This window comes from Arvicola amphibius, chromosome 13, assembly GCF_903992535.2.
Source record: "Arvicola amphibius chromosome 13, mArvAmp1.2, whole genome shotgun sequence".
Classification (NCBI taxonomy): Eukaryota; Metazoa; Chordata; class Mammalia; order Rodentia; family Cricetidae; genus Arvicola; species Arvicola amphibius.
In genome coordinates, this window is record NC_052059.1 from 52,521,181 (window position 1) to 52,538,258 (window position 17,078).

General features: G+C 45.2%; 1 long non-coding RNA gene across 1 annotated transcript in view; it reads left to right on the forward strand.

The window, feature by feature from the left end:
- Positions 1-2,402: 2,402 nt before the first annotated feature.
- LOC119800115 overlaps positions 2,403-17,078 on the forward strand; it is a 50,488-nt gene continuing 35,812 nt past the window's right edge. The window contains exon 1 of the long non-coding RNA XR_005282984.1: positions 2,403-2,598. This is a non-coding gene — a long non-coding RNA (uncharacterized LOC119800115). The remainder of the gene's footprint in view (positions 2,599-17,078) is intronic.

Below are 17,078 nucleotides of genomic sequence, written 5' to 3' on the forward strand. Positions count from 1 at the left end.
TGCGTGTGGGCGGAGTGCTTATCCAATTTCAGCGGAGCAAAAATTCCGTGGGCCTTGAGTCCCAAGAGGCCTTTGCGCGACCTTGCCGAGCTCTGGCTCTCCTAGCCAAGACTCAGCTAAGGGTTCTGCCACCGGAAGCCAAACTCGCTTCTGTGCCACCCTACTTTACTTCTGCAGGGTCCCAAACAGTCTTCAAACTTCAAGACCCAGACCACACCTTCCAAACAAGATTGATATAGTATCCACGTCTGCTTTTCCGGAGGTGGGGGAAGCCTCGCAGCCCAGGACAGATCCTGGCAACTCCTGGGCTTCCTCCAGGAACAGCTTACCCCCACCTCGGCCAGTCTTCGTGACCCCATACTCCGGCCTACGTCTAACGCCCTGAGGGAAGTGGCTGCGACGGACGCGCTCCGAGTGCTTTCGTTTTACTTTCGTTCCCCCTTCTCCGCGGCTGGGAAGACCGCGAAAGAACGACGTGGGACAAGAAAGCGGGTGTCTGACAAAATAGCCGAGACTTAGCCAGACTTATCCAGGGGATAGGGGATTGGAACCATGACCGTGCCTTGACAAACTGATTCTTGCAGGGGTGGGAAGGATCAAGAGGCCCTGACTTGTTTAATAAAGGCAAAGAAACGTGATTTGTAGATATTGCTGCCGTCAAACGGTCAAAGAAACGAATTTGCTTTCTTAAGAGGTTTGTTTTCTAAATGCTGAAAGCATATCGGGGTAGAAAGGCGGGAAGGTGAGCAGCTAGGGCCATTGGATAAATTGCAAAGACAACGGAAGGAAATGAGCTTCAGCGCTTGACTCTACAGACAGCCAGGAGTGGGCGACCAAAGCCTGTCAGGCCTGCAGCTCCAAGCTTGGGAAAGGAAGCGACCACTACAAAAGTTCGCCTTAGATCGTCTCGCTTCCTTTTTTAAGCAAGCACACACACGAGCTTGAAACACACGTTCTAATCCTTAGAATTTAAGGTCGTCTCCCTTAAAAAGGAAAAGAAAGCGGGCCTAAATCTGGAAAGGGTTCCCAACTCCAGGCAAACCTACCGCATCCCCAACTGGCTCTTGGGAAAGCGCGGCCAGGTTTAAACCCGCCCCTCTACTCAACTTCGAAGCTCCGCTCAGGGTGTAGGGGCCCGCTCAGGAGAGCTGGTGGCCCGAACTTGGGGGTGGGGGCGGAGGTCCTTCTAAACTGTTTGCCTCTCTCCAGTTGCCAGGAAAGGTCCGGCACGTTTCCTGTCCTCATCTCAGCTCAGCCTGTTTTCCTGAACCAGTGATTTTGGTGGCTAACTTATTTTATTCTCATCTTGAAAAGTCCAACTGCATTCTAAGACAACCACTTCGGAAAAGGACCAGAAGCTACGGAAGTTAATTACGCTTAAACTAGCCATTTGTGTTTGCCTTTATTGTGAGGCCTTCCTTTCGTGTGTTTACCGCCCTTCTTGTTTACACCGAGCTCAGCCTAGGCTTTAGGCCAGCAGGGAGCTCAGTTTCACTTCGGGGTTTGGAGGGGGCCTATCACGTCGTCCTGGGGGGAAGGGGGGCAAGGCAAGTTTTAATGCTTTGCCTCAATCACCCCTGTGACGGAACAGTAAGTCCTCAATAACTGTATTCCCCTTGTAAAGGATCGGGTCTGCAAACTCCGTTTTTAAGCAAGAAAAAAGCTAGCGCAAAGCTAGCTGCACCTGCGGAGGGCGAACGTCCTTCCCGCGCTTCCCGTGCCCCGCGCTTTTGCCTGGGAGCGGTGGCGAGCCACCCCCGCACCCCTCACGTCTGTTGGCCACTAGTGCGGGCAGCGAGGCCTAGCACCCAACGCCTGCTTGTGCAGCCGCACGAGAGGGGCCGAGGGACTTGTCCAGGCCGTGGGCTCCCAGGCGAGGCCCAGACGCGCGCGCACTCTGCAAGCAGGGCGGTGGCGCTCCCAGAGATCGAGAGGGGTAGAGACGCAAGAGCGCGCAGGACGCTCGGGGCCACTCCGCACGATGCGTGCGTGCGAGGATCCCCCGTCGGGTGGCGAGAGTGCCCGTACCCAGGTCGTGCGCACCACCCGGGCTCGCGACCCCAGCCACGAGCTGGGGAGCGCAGCTGGGCGGAGGCCGCTGCCACGGAACCGGGCGGGAGGCGCACAGCCCGGGGGAGCTGGTTTTCCCGAGAGGGCACGTGACGGGGTTGGCAGCGCCCGGGCCCAAGCTGGGGGAGGGGGAAGTGGCGAGCTGGAGGCCGGGGGCGGGCGGCTGGCGCGCAGTGTACTTAGGTCGTGTGCTGGGGCTTTTCTCTCCAGGGAGCCTGCCGAGGGGCGGGGGAGGGGCCACCGCTCCGCCTTCTTCTTTTCGCAATGTTGACGCAATCTATAAATAGTGGAACAAAAGGACCAACTTCCTCGGAGCTTTGCTGAAACTGCACAAAAAATCGAGCTGGGGGGTTCCCTGGTCCCCGGCGTTGGGGCGGGGAGCGCTACGCCGAGGGAGGGGGCGGCGCAGACCCGACTAGGGGACACCTGGTCGAGCGCAGCTACCGCTCTGCTCGAGCCCTGCGCTCCAGTGCCGCCGCTGGCTGGAGAGCTCTCCCGGACCGGGGGGTCTTCCTCCGCCGCTGACAGGTCAGTGCGCGCCGCCCCTTTCAACACTGGCTTCTTTTTCTCCCTCCTCCAGCCTCCACTTTTAGAAGGGAATCGTGCGCGGGAGGGGGGGGGGCGCAGAAAATAGAACGAGGCGCAGCAGGACAGGAACAGCCAAAATAATCTGTAACCCCAGCAGCGCGCACGGGGAGGGGGGTATGAGTGAGGGGCTCTAGGCGGCGATCTGTCCACGGCCCCCAGGAGAGACGAAGCTCGGCTTGCAGGGCTGGGGGTGCAGGGCGGGCCGCAGGGTGAGGGGAGGGGGCTCCCAGGAGGCCGTGTGTGCCTCTGGCTCCCCTTTGGGCGCAGACCTGCAAGGTCCGCCTGGTCCTCGGAGGGAGGAACCAGTGAGGCGCTGTTGCCGCTGCCACCGCGCCCCGGACTCTGGGGCCCACGCACCCTGCGAACCCGGAGTTTGGGGGCAGGGTGGGAGAGGGGGCACCCTGCGCTCCGGGGGCTGGACCTAAGCTAGGGAGACCGCTGCGTCGCCTTGGCGGGGACGCGGAGTCAAGGGAGAGGGCGGAGCTGGCGCTGTTGACAGCCGTGCGAGCAACGGGAGGGTGAAAGTTGGGGAGAGGAGGCGGGAGAGGTGGGAGTCTGGCTGGGGCGGGGGAGCGCGCGCGCGGGATTCGGAGGGGCGTGGATCACGTGATGGGCAGCCGCCCCCGCTACAGGCTGGCTGTAGGGGTGACGTCACCCCCTGCCTGCAGGGGGTGGCACTTCCGTTTTCTTTCCCCCAGGGCTGCTCCTCAGTTTCTGGCACCCTGAGAGGGTTGAGTAGTCGTCCGAGGTCATCAGGTGGTTTGTCAGTAACTGGGAGGCCAGTCCGGGGGTCTGAAGCTGGAGCCAGGCGACCCCTCGATTCACCCCATTGTGCGTTCAGTGGGCGCGGGCGGTGCCGGGTGCCAGCCGCCTGCGGCTCCCAGCTCCAATGGGGCGGGGAGGACTCTGTGCGGTCAAGGCTGAGTCTAGCCACCAGCTGGATCCTGAGTCCAGACTAGGTCGGAGGAACTAGGGTCTCACTCGCCGGACTCGCCCTCTGGGCGCCAGGTGGTTAGGAACCCATTCTATGGCTGGGCTCCAAGGCCGGGTTTGGTGGGTGTGTGGTCAGAGTCCTCACCACTGGAGCGACTCAATTCCAGCAGTCCTTAAGAGCTATTTTGAGGAAACTCTGGGTTCTGGTGACTCAGCTCGGTGAGCGCTATTTATAGGTAGGTGAGTTAAGAACAGGGAAATACGCTTCGCTAGGATCAGTCCGCCCTATTACAGAAAAGATCTCTGTCTTTTAAGAAGCAGTAATTAAGTCTTCTGAAAGAAAACTTTGGTTCTTAAAATATGTGTTGTAGCCAGGCTGTGGTGGTGCAGACATTTAATCCCAGTACTAGGAAGGCAAGAGGCAGGCGGATCTTTGTGAGTTCGATGCCAGCCTGGTGTATTGAGTTCCAGGACAGGCAGAGTTACACAACCTATCTCAAAAAAAAAAAAAAAAAAAGTTTTGTAAGACACTGTTCAGGAGACAACTCAGAAAAAGGTGAATGGAGAATTTTCCGGAGTAAATGGAGAATTTGGGAACTGTCATGACTATTAACTGACTTTTGGATGGAGGTTACTGATGGAGAGAATGAAATCAGGAAACTAAATGCTAACAATGACCATACACAATATATAACAGGAAGGTGTGCGTGACATTTATCTAGCGTCAAAAGGCTGCCCTGGTGGAATTATACCTTTCATGTTTATCACCAAATTTCTTCCAAGAAAGTGCAACGGAAACGTGTGTATTATACCCTGCATTTCTTCACTAGTGTGTAAATATGCCACACAAGTCATTGCTTGTTTGGGTTTCATGATTTTAATACTTACAACCCACACTCTTCTCCAGCCCCAGCTTTAGAAATCTAGGAGGCATAGGCTAGAGTGTAAGGCTGCCAGCCAGAGGCAAGAGTTTTTTTCCGCGTGGCCAAAGTTAGGTTAGCTAAGAATAAAAAAAGAGCCTCCTAAGAGAACAAAGCAGAGTGCACACTGGGGCCTGTAGTCAGCTAGATAGATGTGGGTGTGGATGGTGGGCAAGGGCTTCATAATGGGTAAGAAGGAAGCTGGACAAATAGATGGTCAGGTCTTTGTTATTCAGAGTAATCATGCTGAGGAATTTGTATTAGTGCCTGAATCTAATTTTTTATTTTTAGCATTTCAGGGGGAACAGATATCCTCTTGATAGGAAAAAAAAGTGATTTTTTTTCTCCTCTCCTACAAATCAACAATAAAATTTAGCACAGAATTTCCAAGGGTGACTCTCTGAGTCAACTATTGTGATGTCTTGGCTCAAAACCTTTAGAAAGGGAAAACCTGAAGGTGTTTACTGGAAACGGTGGTCACGTGCCTTGTCAGGATCCTAGAGACTTAAAAACTGGAATGTAAAAGAACTGGGAGCTACGAAAGAACATGCTAGAGCCTCTGCCGTGTGCCCAGAGACAGGAGGACTGGAACAATGATTCCAAGAGAAGTCATTAGCTGTTTGATGGCAAGGGCTGTGCAGGTTCTGGTCTCTGGGTGGGAGAGGAGGCTCCGATCTCGGGGCAGGAGAAGCAACACATCATTTAAACTATGGGAGACCTTTCCCAGGAGTGCTGGAGTCAGGCTTTCGGTGGTCTCTGAAATGTAGGTGGTGGCTAAAGCCAGGAGGAGGCTAAGAAGACCAGGAGGCTATCTCGTTAGCCAGGAACTCTGGGAATACTCACGGTTAGGGCAAGCCTGGAGCTTTAGAGAAGAAGCTAAATTAAAGCGATGGTGTCCTTTGTTACTGGCTACCATAACATCAGTCCTGCTGTCTGAGAATAAAAAGAACTCTGTTGCTCCTTTCATAAGACCAAAAAGAGCCAACCATGGTATCTAGTGCCTGTAACAGCCTCCATTTGAGAGGAGTTCAAGGCCAGAATGTACTACAGAATATAGCTGTCTCAAAATCAAAATGGACAGAAAAGACTTAGACTATTTGTGGAAAAGAAATCCTAAGAGTTGCATGTACTCCTCCCATTTTTACAGTACATTCTGAGTTGTTTTTCTTTAAAATCGACCATTACTTGGCAAATGGGCTTAACTATGTGTAGGGAACTAAAAGTACCACCTTTATGTGAATAATCAAGGTAAATCACATAATCTCTAGAACCTAGTATCTTTTACAATTTTCTTTAAGCTATTATTTATGTGTCTTTAGTGTTAGGTTAAATATGCTTCCTTTTTTAGAGATAGAAATAATGGTTAGGCTATTTTAATAATTCATATTCTAAAGGAGATTAAAAATACTCTTATTGCTGCATAATTATATTTATGAGTCAAAAGCACTATAAGTTCATAGTATGTACATTTTTAAGTAAGTACATCCAGGGGCTGCAGAGATGGCTGAACTGTTAAGAGCATGTACGATTCTTTCAGAGCACTGGGAAAACTCAGAATTGTCTGTTACTCCAATTCCAAGGACATCTGATACCTCTGGCCTCTGTGGAACTTACATGCACGTGCATGTGTGCATATGCACCCACAAAAATATAATTAAAAATAATAAAAGTAGATCTTTAAAAATGAAGTATATACATAGAGTGGACAAATACATATTTACGAGTCCTTTGTGGATCACTTAGTGATTTTTTTGAAATCCTTTTGTTTTTAAAGTTTTCTACAGCAGGGATGTCTTTAGTGCACACGGCATTCACATTACATTAACATACTTTGTTATCAGGGCCCCAGACAGTTCAGCTTCTCTGTGACTTCACACAGCTGCCATGGAGGCAGCCCAGGGGAGCTTAAGTAAACACTTCCAGATGACATAATGCCGTCCTGAAGGAGGGACCTCAACCAAACTCTACCACACAGATTTGCACATGCTGTTTTTCCATATGCCAGAATGCTTGCTACCCTGGTGTGATGGCCTATTCTTGGTTGCCAACTTGACTACATCTGGAATTAACTAAAACCCAAATGTCTGGGTACACCTGTGAGGGAATTTTTTTTCTTAATTAAATCATTTGAAGTGAGAGGATTTCTAATCCACTTCTAATCCAGATCTTTGAGTGGGAAAATCCACCTTTAATCTGAGTCACACCTTCTGCTGGCAGCCTCTAGAGATCATGGAAGAAAAAGCTTTCTTGCTCTTTGCCAGCTTCCGCTCCCTAGCAAGTTGATTCCTTTGTTGGCATTAGACCAGCAGAGACATCCAACCTCACGGAATGAACAACTACTGGATTCATGGACCTTCCATTGGTAAACAGCCATTGTTGGCCTAGCTGGACAATGGCCTGTAAGCCATTCTATATATACACATACATAGATTCGTTCTGTAGGTTCTGTTCCTCTAGAGAACCCTGACTAATCACAGATTTTGATACCAGAAGTGGTTCTAGAGCAGCAGAAGTGTAAGGATGAATTTTTTTAAACATCTGGAATAGGCTTTGTGCTTTGCCAACACCTAAGTTACTGAAGCCTCCCCTGGGAGCTTGGAGAGTACTGAGAGCTCATGGTGTGAACTGTTTTACAAACTTCAGGAGACATGCATTTGATTATCCTGTTTGGTGAGTCTGTATATAAAACTTTCAACAATTTGTGGAAGAATAAGGAAAATGCTAATGCTGATTGGCTGCTCCTAGCACGTCTGGATAGACTGACAAAGGAAGAGAATGAGCTCTGTGATGAAATTAACCAGCACCTAACTTTCATAAATTTGAAAAAGGACAGCAGTGAACTCAGTAATAAAACTAACCACCCTAGCTAGTAGCAGCAATATTCTAGCTACTGGTAATAAGAGCCAAGTAGGTCTTTTCATTAAATAGAATAACTCAAACTCCTTATGTTATTTTCCTTTACCCTTCTGAGTTCAAAATACAATTTGGAGTGTTTGTGGTATGCACCTGTGTGTGCACCCATGCACGAGCATGTGGAGCTTGGAGAGAGTGCTGGGGTGTCTTTTACTGCTTGCTACCTTGATTTGTGAGGCAGTTTCTTACTAAACATGAAGCTGGCCTTTTGGCAAGGCTGCCTGGCCAGTGAGTTCCCAGGATCTGCTGTCTCTACGTGTCAACACACGTTTAGAGGTAGTGTGGTCACACCCAGTTTTAACATGGGTTCTGGAGATTCAGACTCGGGTCCTCTTGCTTGGATAGCAAATGCTCTTGCCTACTGAGCCATCTCCCCAGGTTCTACCATTTAATTTTGAAAGGAATATTTCCAAAGTCAATTAAAATACATATTTCTTCATCATGTAATCAAAGTTTTACATGAAGCATAAGCCTTGATATGCCCTTTATGAATATGACCAAAAATTCATGGGTGGAGATTTGAATAGAAACTGAAGAAATTGCCGAGCATATAAGAAAATACTTCTGTGCCACAAATGATCTTAGTTATTACATACTGAGAGTAAAAAAAAAATGCTATATTTGCATGTTTCAAAATTAGAGTCACCTTCATGAAAAGTGTGGTTACTAGATGTTTTATAATGTTTGGTTCTTTTCTGTAATCTTAATTTCATTGGTGGTTTGGCTTTGAGCTATATTTAAAATTTTGATGTTCTCAACAAACTTTAGCTCCCATCCTGTTTCATTTCTGCTCTTCACTGGCTACTTTTCCCGAGCATAGGCTCACAGGCACTGTATTTGCTGTGTGTGTGTGTGTGTATGTACACACACACACATATGCACCTTTCTGTTTTTTATAAGACTATTTTATTTGACTGTGTGTTTGTGCCTGTGCATGTGTTTGTGTGTGCCGTGGTGCACACGTGGAGGTCAGAGGACAGCTTGCAGGAGTCAGGTCTTTTCCTCCCACCACGTGGGTCCTGGGGAACAGACTGAGATGTCAGACTTGGCAGCAAGCACCTTTATTCACTGAATCATTGTGTTGGCTATTTTTTCATTAACTCTTAGGTGATGGTTACTTAGATTAACAGTTTAGGGTTGTGCTGCCTTTGCTGAAAACTGCAGATTTTTGCTGGGTAGTGGTGGTGCACACCTTTAATTCCAGCACTAGGGAGGGCAGAGGCAGGCAGATCTCTGTGAGTTCGAAGCTACCCTGGTCTACAGAGCAAGTTCCAAGATAGGCTCCAAAGCTACAGAGAAACCCTGTCTGGACCTCCCACACACACACCAAAAAGAAAAAATCTGCAATTTTTTTCTTTCTGATGAATATTGCTTAGAGGAAGGGGAAGGTGAGCATGATGTCCTCCTCCTGTTAAGCAATTGTGTGTTCTGCCCAGAGGTCTGAAAAGGTTTTCCTTCATTTTTTATGATCTTTTGCTTATCCCACAGCTGGCTATGGGAATCCCAGCTCTCAAAATGTACAGGCAGGAGGATCAGGAGATCAAGGTCAGCATCAGCCTGGACTACAGGAGACCTTATCCCACTCACACAACAAAAATAGCTTAACCGACATTTAAGATTATATACCCGTTTTCTCTGAACACTTTCTGCAGATCTAGTTCTCTCACTAGTTTTGTGAAATTCTCTTACATCTTGAAGTACATTTTTATTTCATTTATTTTATTATGTTCTAGGTGAGGGAAACTGTAATGTACCACTTTGTTTCACTTGTACGGTGCCCTCTTTGCAGTTACTTTGGTCTGTTTCCTTCTCCATTTGTTGCAATTCCTGCAGTTCCTTAACTTTACCTGTTTCCTGGAACTTACTGAACGCCTGCTCTCTGTGCCAGGCACCTTTGCCTCTATGAAGTTTATACTGCAGTGGTGGAACAGATGAGTGTGGCAGGGAGTGGTGGTGAGGAGAACCCAGATCAAAAACTAGAAGGCAGGAGACACTTTGAGTGATTCTCAGCATGTGGGTTGTGACCCCCATCACAGTTCATAACAGTAGCAAAATTACAGTTATAAAGTAGCAACAAAATTTAAGGTTGGGGATCAGCACAACATGAGGAGCTATATTAAAGGGTTACAGCATTAGGAAGGCTGAGAACCACTGCTTTAGACAGAGATGTTAGAAGGCTACAAATGTGAATTTGAGAAGAGAACTGAATACAGAGAGCTAGTGAACTAGGCAAAGACCCAGGCAACTTAGATACTGAGCATAGCTTCTGCAAAGGCCCAGGGGAGAGCACTGTGTTCAAGACAGAGGGAGAACAGAGCTTGCTTAGCATGGATATAAGGTCCTGGGTCCAGTCTCATAACAACATTAATAATTTTTTTAAAAAGTCAAATGAATTATAAGGGAAAAGATGGGAGATGAGACTAGGGAAATAGGGTTAATCACAAAAATTGTAGGCCATAGAAAAGTTGGGGTTTTGTTCTAAATGTGAGAAACATGTTGATGGGTGCTGCTAAGTATTTCAAGAGCCGCCACGGAGTCGAAAGATTGTACCTTGCCAAGTAATATTGGCACATGCCTTTAATCCCAGCACCCAGGAGGCAGGGCAGAGGCACGTGAATCTATGAGTCTGAGGTCAGTCTGGTCTACATAGTGAGTTCCAGGCCAGCCATGGCCACATAGTGTGAGGCTATTTCAGGGCAAGGGAATGGAGGAAGGAGGATTTGGTCAAACAGGTATAGGATTGAAAAAGGAAAAACATTATTAAAGTAAGAGTAACCTCTGTTAGCAGCTACTGCTCTTGCTACTGGGAAAAAGGGGAGAGGGGAGAGCTGGGAGATCTGGGAGGGGAAAGTGCTTGCCACTTGATGCCCCTGTACCTAAGAGGTAGCTGGGTGGTGCTTTGGGGACTGGAAATGAAGCAGTGCTTTTAGGTTCTTTCTCCTGTCTGACTTTCCCCCTCCTCTCCTTATTCATCATTGATGGGACATAGAGTTCAGTTGGGAAAGTAGGAGGAGATTTTTCAGAGCAGCCGCCGTAGCAACACAGAAGCAGGCTCTACGAGGGCTGACTGCTGAGACGGGACAGTGAGCTGGCACAGGGAGGAGGATGCTGATTTCAAGTTTGGTTTTAAACATAATCACCTGATTAAAATTGGGAAACTTACATCTGACAAGACACAGAGAAAAAAATGAATTATAGAAGAGACAAGATGTGTTTTAAATGTCTCTCTCGGAAGTCTTTATTAGACGTTCAAGTGGAGTTGTTGGCCAAACCCGTGAGTTAGAATCCAGAACTCAAGAGAAGGATCAGGGACAGAACACTAATTCTAAAACTTCTAAAATATAGATAGAACAGAACAGAAACATGGCATGTGGGTGAGATGACCTTGGGGTGGGGGTGAATCTCCACAGACAGGAAACAAAGATCTGGATGACACACCTGGCCAGGGGTGAGGAGGGGCAGTCCCTAAACATTTGTGAAGAGGAAAATTATCTAGAAAAGAGTTTGTAATGGTTACTTCTCTATTGCTGTTATAAAACATCATGATCGAGGCAACTTATAAAACTGTTTAATTGGACTTATAGTTCCAGAGGGTCCCAGGAACACCCATGGTGTATGAACATATAAGCAGGCAAAATACCTAGATCTTAAAAAAATCTATTTTTTTACTGAAAATTAGCACTTAAGAGACTATTCTTGGGCCAGCCAGATGGCTCCTGGGTAAAAGCTTCACCATGAAAGCCTGACGGACGCCCCGAGTTCATTCTCTGGAACCCAAGGTAGAAGGAAAGCACCAACTCTCAAAACTTGTGCTCTGACCTCCACACCCGCGCATCAGCGTGTGCCAGCGCATACTTTCCCCCAAATACAGTGTTTCTAAATCTTGAAGTTGCTACTAGACAGCTCTCAGATTGGAATCTGAAGGGGCATTCAAGTTAAAGATGACTTCCAGCACAGAACAGCTCCACTAAGACTTGCAATCATATACTACAGAATGCTAGAGAAGAAAGGGCACTGCGGGGCCACACAATCCGCCTGTTAGGAGAGCTGAGAAAAATACCTGTATAATTGAGACTGTATGCTCTGATATACCTACCTAGCTATTTCAGTAGAGGAGGCTCTTAACATTCTTTTTACAGACAAAAAAAGTGATGGTTGCATACTAAACAAATCCAAGAAAAAGACTTGATTTAGGACTTCATTTTTACTTTCTTCTTAGATTTTTTTTAAGATTTAAGTTTGTTTTATGACATTTTATTTTTTAAATTATTTTTTAAGTGTATGTGTGAGTATATCTGGGTGCTTGTGGAGGCCAGAAGATAGTGTCAGAGTCCCTGAAACCCGGAATACAGTGTGAGTGCTGGGAACAGAACCTCCAGTCCTCTGGAAGGACAACGAGTGTTTAACCACTGAGCCACCTCTCCAGCCTTTGTTTTAGGGTTTTTAGTGAATAACATTTCACTACTTTTACTATACACACACACTGCCTTTACATTCTTTGGTGCTTGTCCACAATAAAACCCATGAGCAATGAGAGTCAGTGTGGCTAAGCACATCACACCCCTCCTGGAAGGAATGTTTACACATACCCACAGCCTCTAAACTGGAAATACATTCATGTGTTATAAATGGTACCCACCAAAATTGTGTGCTATAAGGACATTGCATATATTTTATATATTACATTTGTTTCTTCCTGAAGGAAACCAATAGTTCAACAAGGAGTTTTGAAGGCATTTCTTCACTTAACCTTTTAAAATTGAATGCTCCAAGACTTCCTCGGGGTCTTCTGTTTTAGTATGTTAGAAGGAGAGTTTTGAAGGTTTTTGTTTTGTTTTTTGTTTTGTTTTTTTTTAAAGACAGGTCTCATGTAGCCCAGACTGACCTAGAATTTGATATATTGCTGAAGATGACCTGGAACTCCCTGACTACCTAGAGGTGCTAGTGATCAAGCCCGAGGCTTTGAGCATGCTAGGTAACCACTGTCTGACAACAAACTGAGCTACACTCACAGCCCAGAAGGAAAGTCTCTTAGGGGGGTGGGTCTCAAAATAACAGACATCATTCCATGCACTCCACTGACTATAATTTAGTCAAATAATGACTATACCTAACAGGGAAAATAACATATGATGTTTCTCTATATGGCAAAAGTGAGAACATGACTTTTGATGTCTAGCTCAGAACTGTTATTTGCTTTGGTGTTCACCACCGCCACTACCGGTACACAAATTCTCAACTGGGAAGTGGCTACCAAAAACTAAAAAAAAAAAAAAAAAAATCCTCAAACTATCCTGCAACTGAGTTTTTAATAGTATTGCACGGCCAAACTTCTGAAATTTTGAACAGGAAGTCTGCTGTATAAATGTCAGTAAAACAAAGCATTCTGTAGTTGAGGTTTTATCTTCTCCATGGTTTCATGCTGATGTGTACTTCTGTGTGCACTAGAATGACGGCAGCACTCCGACAGCCTGGCACACTGGGGAGGACCTGTGCAGCACCCTGCATACTGGCACTCTATGACTAATAGGACTGCTGTTCCGGCCACCACTAGAACCGCTTCAGTATTTGCTGCCTGACTCCAGTATTGTTGGAAGACAGTGGGTGGAGGGAGGGTCAGAGAACGACTTACTCTCACTTCAGCTATTTGAAAATCTATTGTAGAAAACATGAGTTACACTTTTATGGTCTTATTCTGGCGCCTCAGCAACCCTCTGGCTGTGTTCTACCGCATTAATTCCTTCACGAGGCAACAAGGGATAGTTTAAGTACTGCAGAGATCCAGGGTAATTTTTCCTGTTTCTCTGTAAAAAATAAACTAGGGATTTTCCTAAAGCTAATTATTCATATTAACTATGTAACATGATTCCCATAAAAATTTCTATGAAAATGCCAAGGCTTAAATGACTAGTGTACAGTTTTTATATTACTTTGTTTCTGAAACAGTGTTACCAACATATAAATGATTTTATAACTTTATATGCTTTTCTTTAGGAAACTTTCTTGTTTTTAAGCTGAACACTGAGGGAGCAATTTATTAAAAATCATACATAATATGAATAAAATAACAAAAACTATAGAATCTTTTTTATCTAAGTTCCCTTGAAAGAACACAGACTTGGAAAACATCTTTGAAGACAAAGAGGCAGCCTGTTTTTGTCTACTGATAGTGTCTACTTCTTTTTTTAAGAGAGGATCTCACATAGCCCAGACTGGCCTCAAACTCATAATGTAGGCAAGGCTGGATGTGAACTGGTCTGCTTGCCTATACCACCTGAGTGCTAAGATTACAGGCAGCACCACCACCATCAATGTCAGTGTCCACTTTTCTGCCACACACACAACATTAAAGCACACACAATACATATGATACTTAAAGCACTGTTTTTTAATTGAAGTATAACAATATAGAGTAGATAGGTATGTAAGAAAAGTACATGCGTGTAAAATGAAATAAAAGCTATAAATAATTAGAATGTGTAATGTGAAAATGAAGTAAAAGCTCTAAATAATTGCTAACAATGTATACTATGAAGTGATTGAAAACAGAAATTTACTAGGATGGGAAAGTATAGGGAAGAGGAAAAGGGCTTTTCTGTTAGATAAGGTGTCATTATATAGATCCATGGCTGACCTCAAACTCATAATCTTCTCAATTTAGCCTTTCATGAGCAAACCACCACACCCAATTCAGGCAAATCTTATATAAGTAGTACAGTGTGTGTATATGTGCGTCTAATTTTAAAGCAGTGATGGACCTGGATTACCAGAGAAAAAAGATAATCAGATTTATTTATTTTTTGAGACAGGGTTTCTCTGTAGCTTTGGGACCTGTCCTGGAACTAGCTCTTGTAGAGCAGGCTGGTCTTGAACTCACAGAGATCTGCCTGTCTCTACCTCCCTAGTGCTGGGATTAAAGGCGTGCGCCACCACAGCCCAGTGATGAGATTTATTGACTGCTTGCTTAGTATATGTTCAGCACACTAGACATAGCAGTGAACAAAACTGCTGAGGAGGAAGAAAGTAGTTATTTCCCAAGCATTCTGATAGGCATAAACAGTAGAAAGAGGTTAGGCAAAGTAGCTCACATCCATAATCCCAACACTCAGAAGACAACAGAGGAAGAACACGAGTTTGAGGCTAGCCTGGGCTGTATAAAGAGTTGGAGGCCAGCTGGTGGTTTGCTTTTCTTTCCTGGTGTAGTCACTGAAGGAAAAAGACATTACCATACTTACTCACTTTTTCCAGTGAAGCAGGTTTTCCTTATGCGCCCAGCTACACTTCCCTTGAGTGTCTGATTAACGCATTTTCTGCCTGTACTGGTTGAAGGAGAAAGACGTATAGTAAGGTAAGGCTCAAGGGTTGGTACCAAGAGGCAAGAGGCTGTTAGGAAGAGGTAACTAAAAGGAGAAACAAGTTTAGCAGTGGCTTATCTTTATCCATGGGAGGGAAAGATAATAATAAAATCAACAAAGATTGTAACCTTGAAGGTGTAAAATTTTGTCATCAACAGTTGAAAAATTAGAAGAGATATCGTGATGTGGAGTGAGGAAGAGGAGAGAGAGAGGAGAGAGAACCAGTGATGGTAAGCTATTAGACCTTTTGATAAACATATGAAAGTTACTGTAATAGAAAAACTGGAATTCCAGGAACTGAAGAGGGGATCGAATGAATATCAAATGGCTCATTATGAACTTTGATTGTAAGATTATCAGTTTCAGACTAATTGCATGTATACCACATGGTTCCCTAGTCACAGTGTTCTAAAACAAGCAAACTAAAATCTATAGTCAGCCGAGCAATGATCCCCGAGGAGGGGGTGGAAGGGGAAGGTTATGAAGAGGTTGGGAACGCTGGGAGATGATGGATTCCATCAGTTTTATTTCATTTTCTTGACTGACTTTGAGTAGGAGCAGATAACTTTGTATCATTCCTGATCTTAGAGGGGGAGCATCATTAGATAGAAGGTCTTTGTGACAGACTTTGTAGAGGTCTTTGTGTCTGAAGAAGTACCTGTCCATGTTAGTCTGCTTTCCAGTACTGTGACAAAATACCTGAAAATTCCAGCTTAAAAGGCATAGGTCCACACCTTTAATCCCAGCACTTGGGAGGCAGGCAGGCAGATCTCTGAGTTCGAGGCCAGCCTGGTCTACAGAGTGAGTTCCAGGACAGCCAAAGCTACAGAGAAACCCTGTCTCTAAAATAAACCAAAAACCAAAGGGGGAAAAAAAGAAAGAAAGGCATAAGGCCTTTATTTGGCTCATGGTTTCAAAGGGTTCAGTCGGTGATAATTTGACCCTGTCCCTTTGGGTCTATAGTAACACAGTGTACCAGGACAGAAGTGTACAAGTTCCATCCACCTCAGGAAACAAAGAGAGAGGGAAAAAAATCCCCTTTCTGAGCATGCTTTCAATGATGTAACTTCCTCTAAATAGGTCCCAACTCTTAGTGGCTCTACCACCTCCCAGCTGTCCAAGCTGGAGATCATACCTGTATCACATAGGCCTTTGTGGATGCTATATGGGTTCAGAGTACATTACTAGTCGCCTGAGAGGCGGTTTCTTAAAGGTCATAGGATTTTGTAATCAGATTTTTTTTTTTTACTATGATGAATTTAATGTTTTTATGGTGTGTGTGTGTGCGCGCGCGTGCATGTGCGTGCATGTTAGGGCATATGCATGGAGGTCAGAGGACAACTTGTGGGGATCAGTTCTCTCCTACCACTTGGATCTTAGGGATTGAACTCAGGTCATCAAGCTTAGCAACAAATCCCTTTACCCAGTGAGCCATCTCACCAGCTCTGAATTTGTTAAACAAGCCATGTATTCGTAGGCTAAACATCAGCCAGTAAGAATACTACCCTTTGTAGAGATTGCTGAATTTGATTTCATAATATTTTCTTTGGAATTATCACATCTATATTCGTGAAAGAAACCAGCCTGGAATTCTCTTTTGTAATGTCCTTATGTGGTTTGGGTGTCAGGATAATGCTAGCCTCAAAGAATAAACTAGCAAGTAACCTCTCCTTGTCAGTTTTCTGGAAGTTTGTGCATAACTGGTACATTTTAGCCTCAATGTTTGGAAAAATCCCATGAATGTCTTTGTGGGAATGTTTTTAACTAGAAATTCAATTTTCACAAAATTCTTCAGGTTATCTCTGTCTTCTTGAATGAACTTCTAAATAACTATTTCAAGGAATCTAATTTCATCTAAGTTCTAGATCTACCTCCTAAAACTTTCTGTAATATCCCTTGTCATTTAAATTACCATAAAGTTATAACAGAACACCTTAATCCTTTTTGCTCTTTTGAGAAGGGGTCTCCTGCGGCCAAGGCTGGCCTCCAGGGCCAGTGTGATTAACTTGTGACTCCTCGTCTTCAACTTCCCAAGTGTTGGGATCACAGATATACCTACCCACCATACCACCACTCATATTGTCAATGCCTTTCTCCTCTTTTTTCCTAATCATGCTTGACTAAAAGGTTGAGAAAAAAAATCAGTATTTCATTGACACAATTAACTGATTTTCCTTTTTCTCTGGGTGTGTGTTTAACTTCTGCTTTAATAAGGTAGGAGCCAAGTTCATTGTCTAACACAGGCATTTTATTTTTAAATGTCACACTTCACATTTTGCTTTAATGAAATGCCACAAAA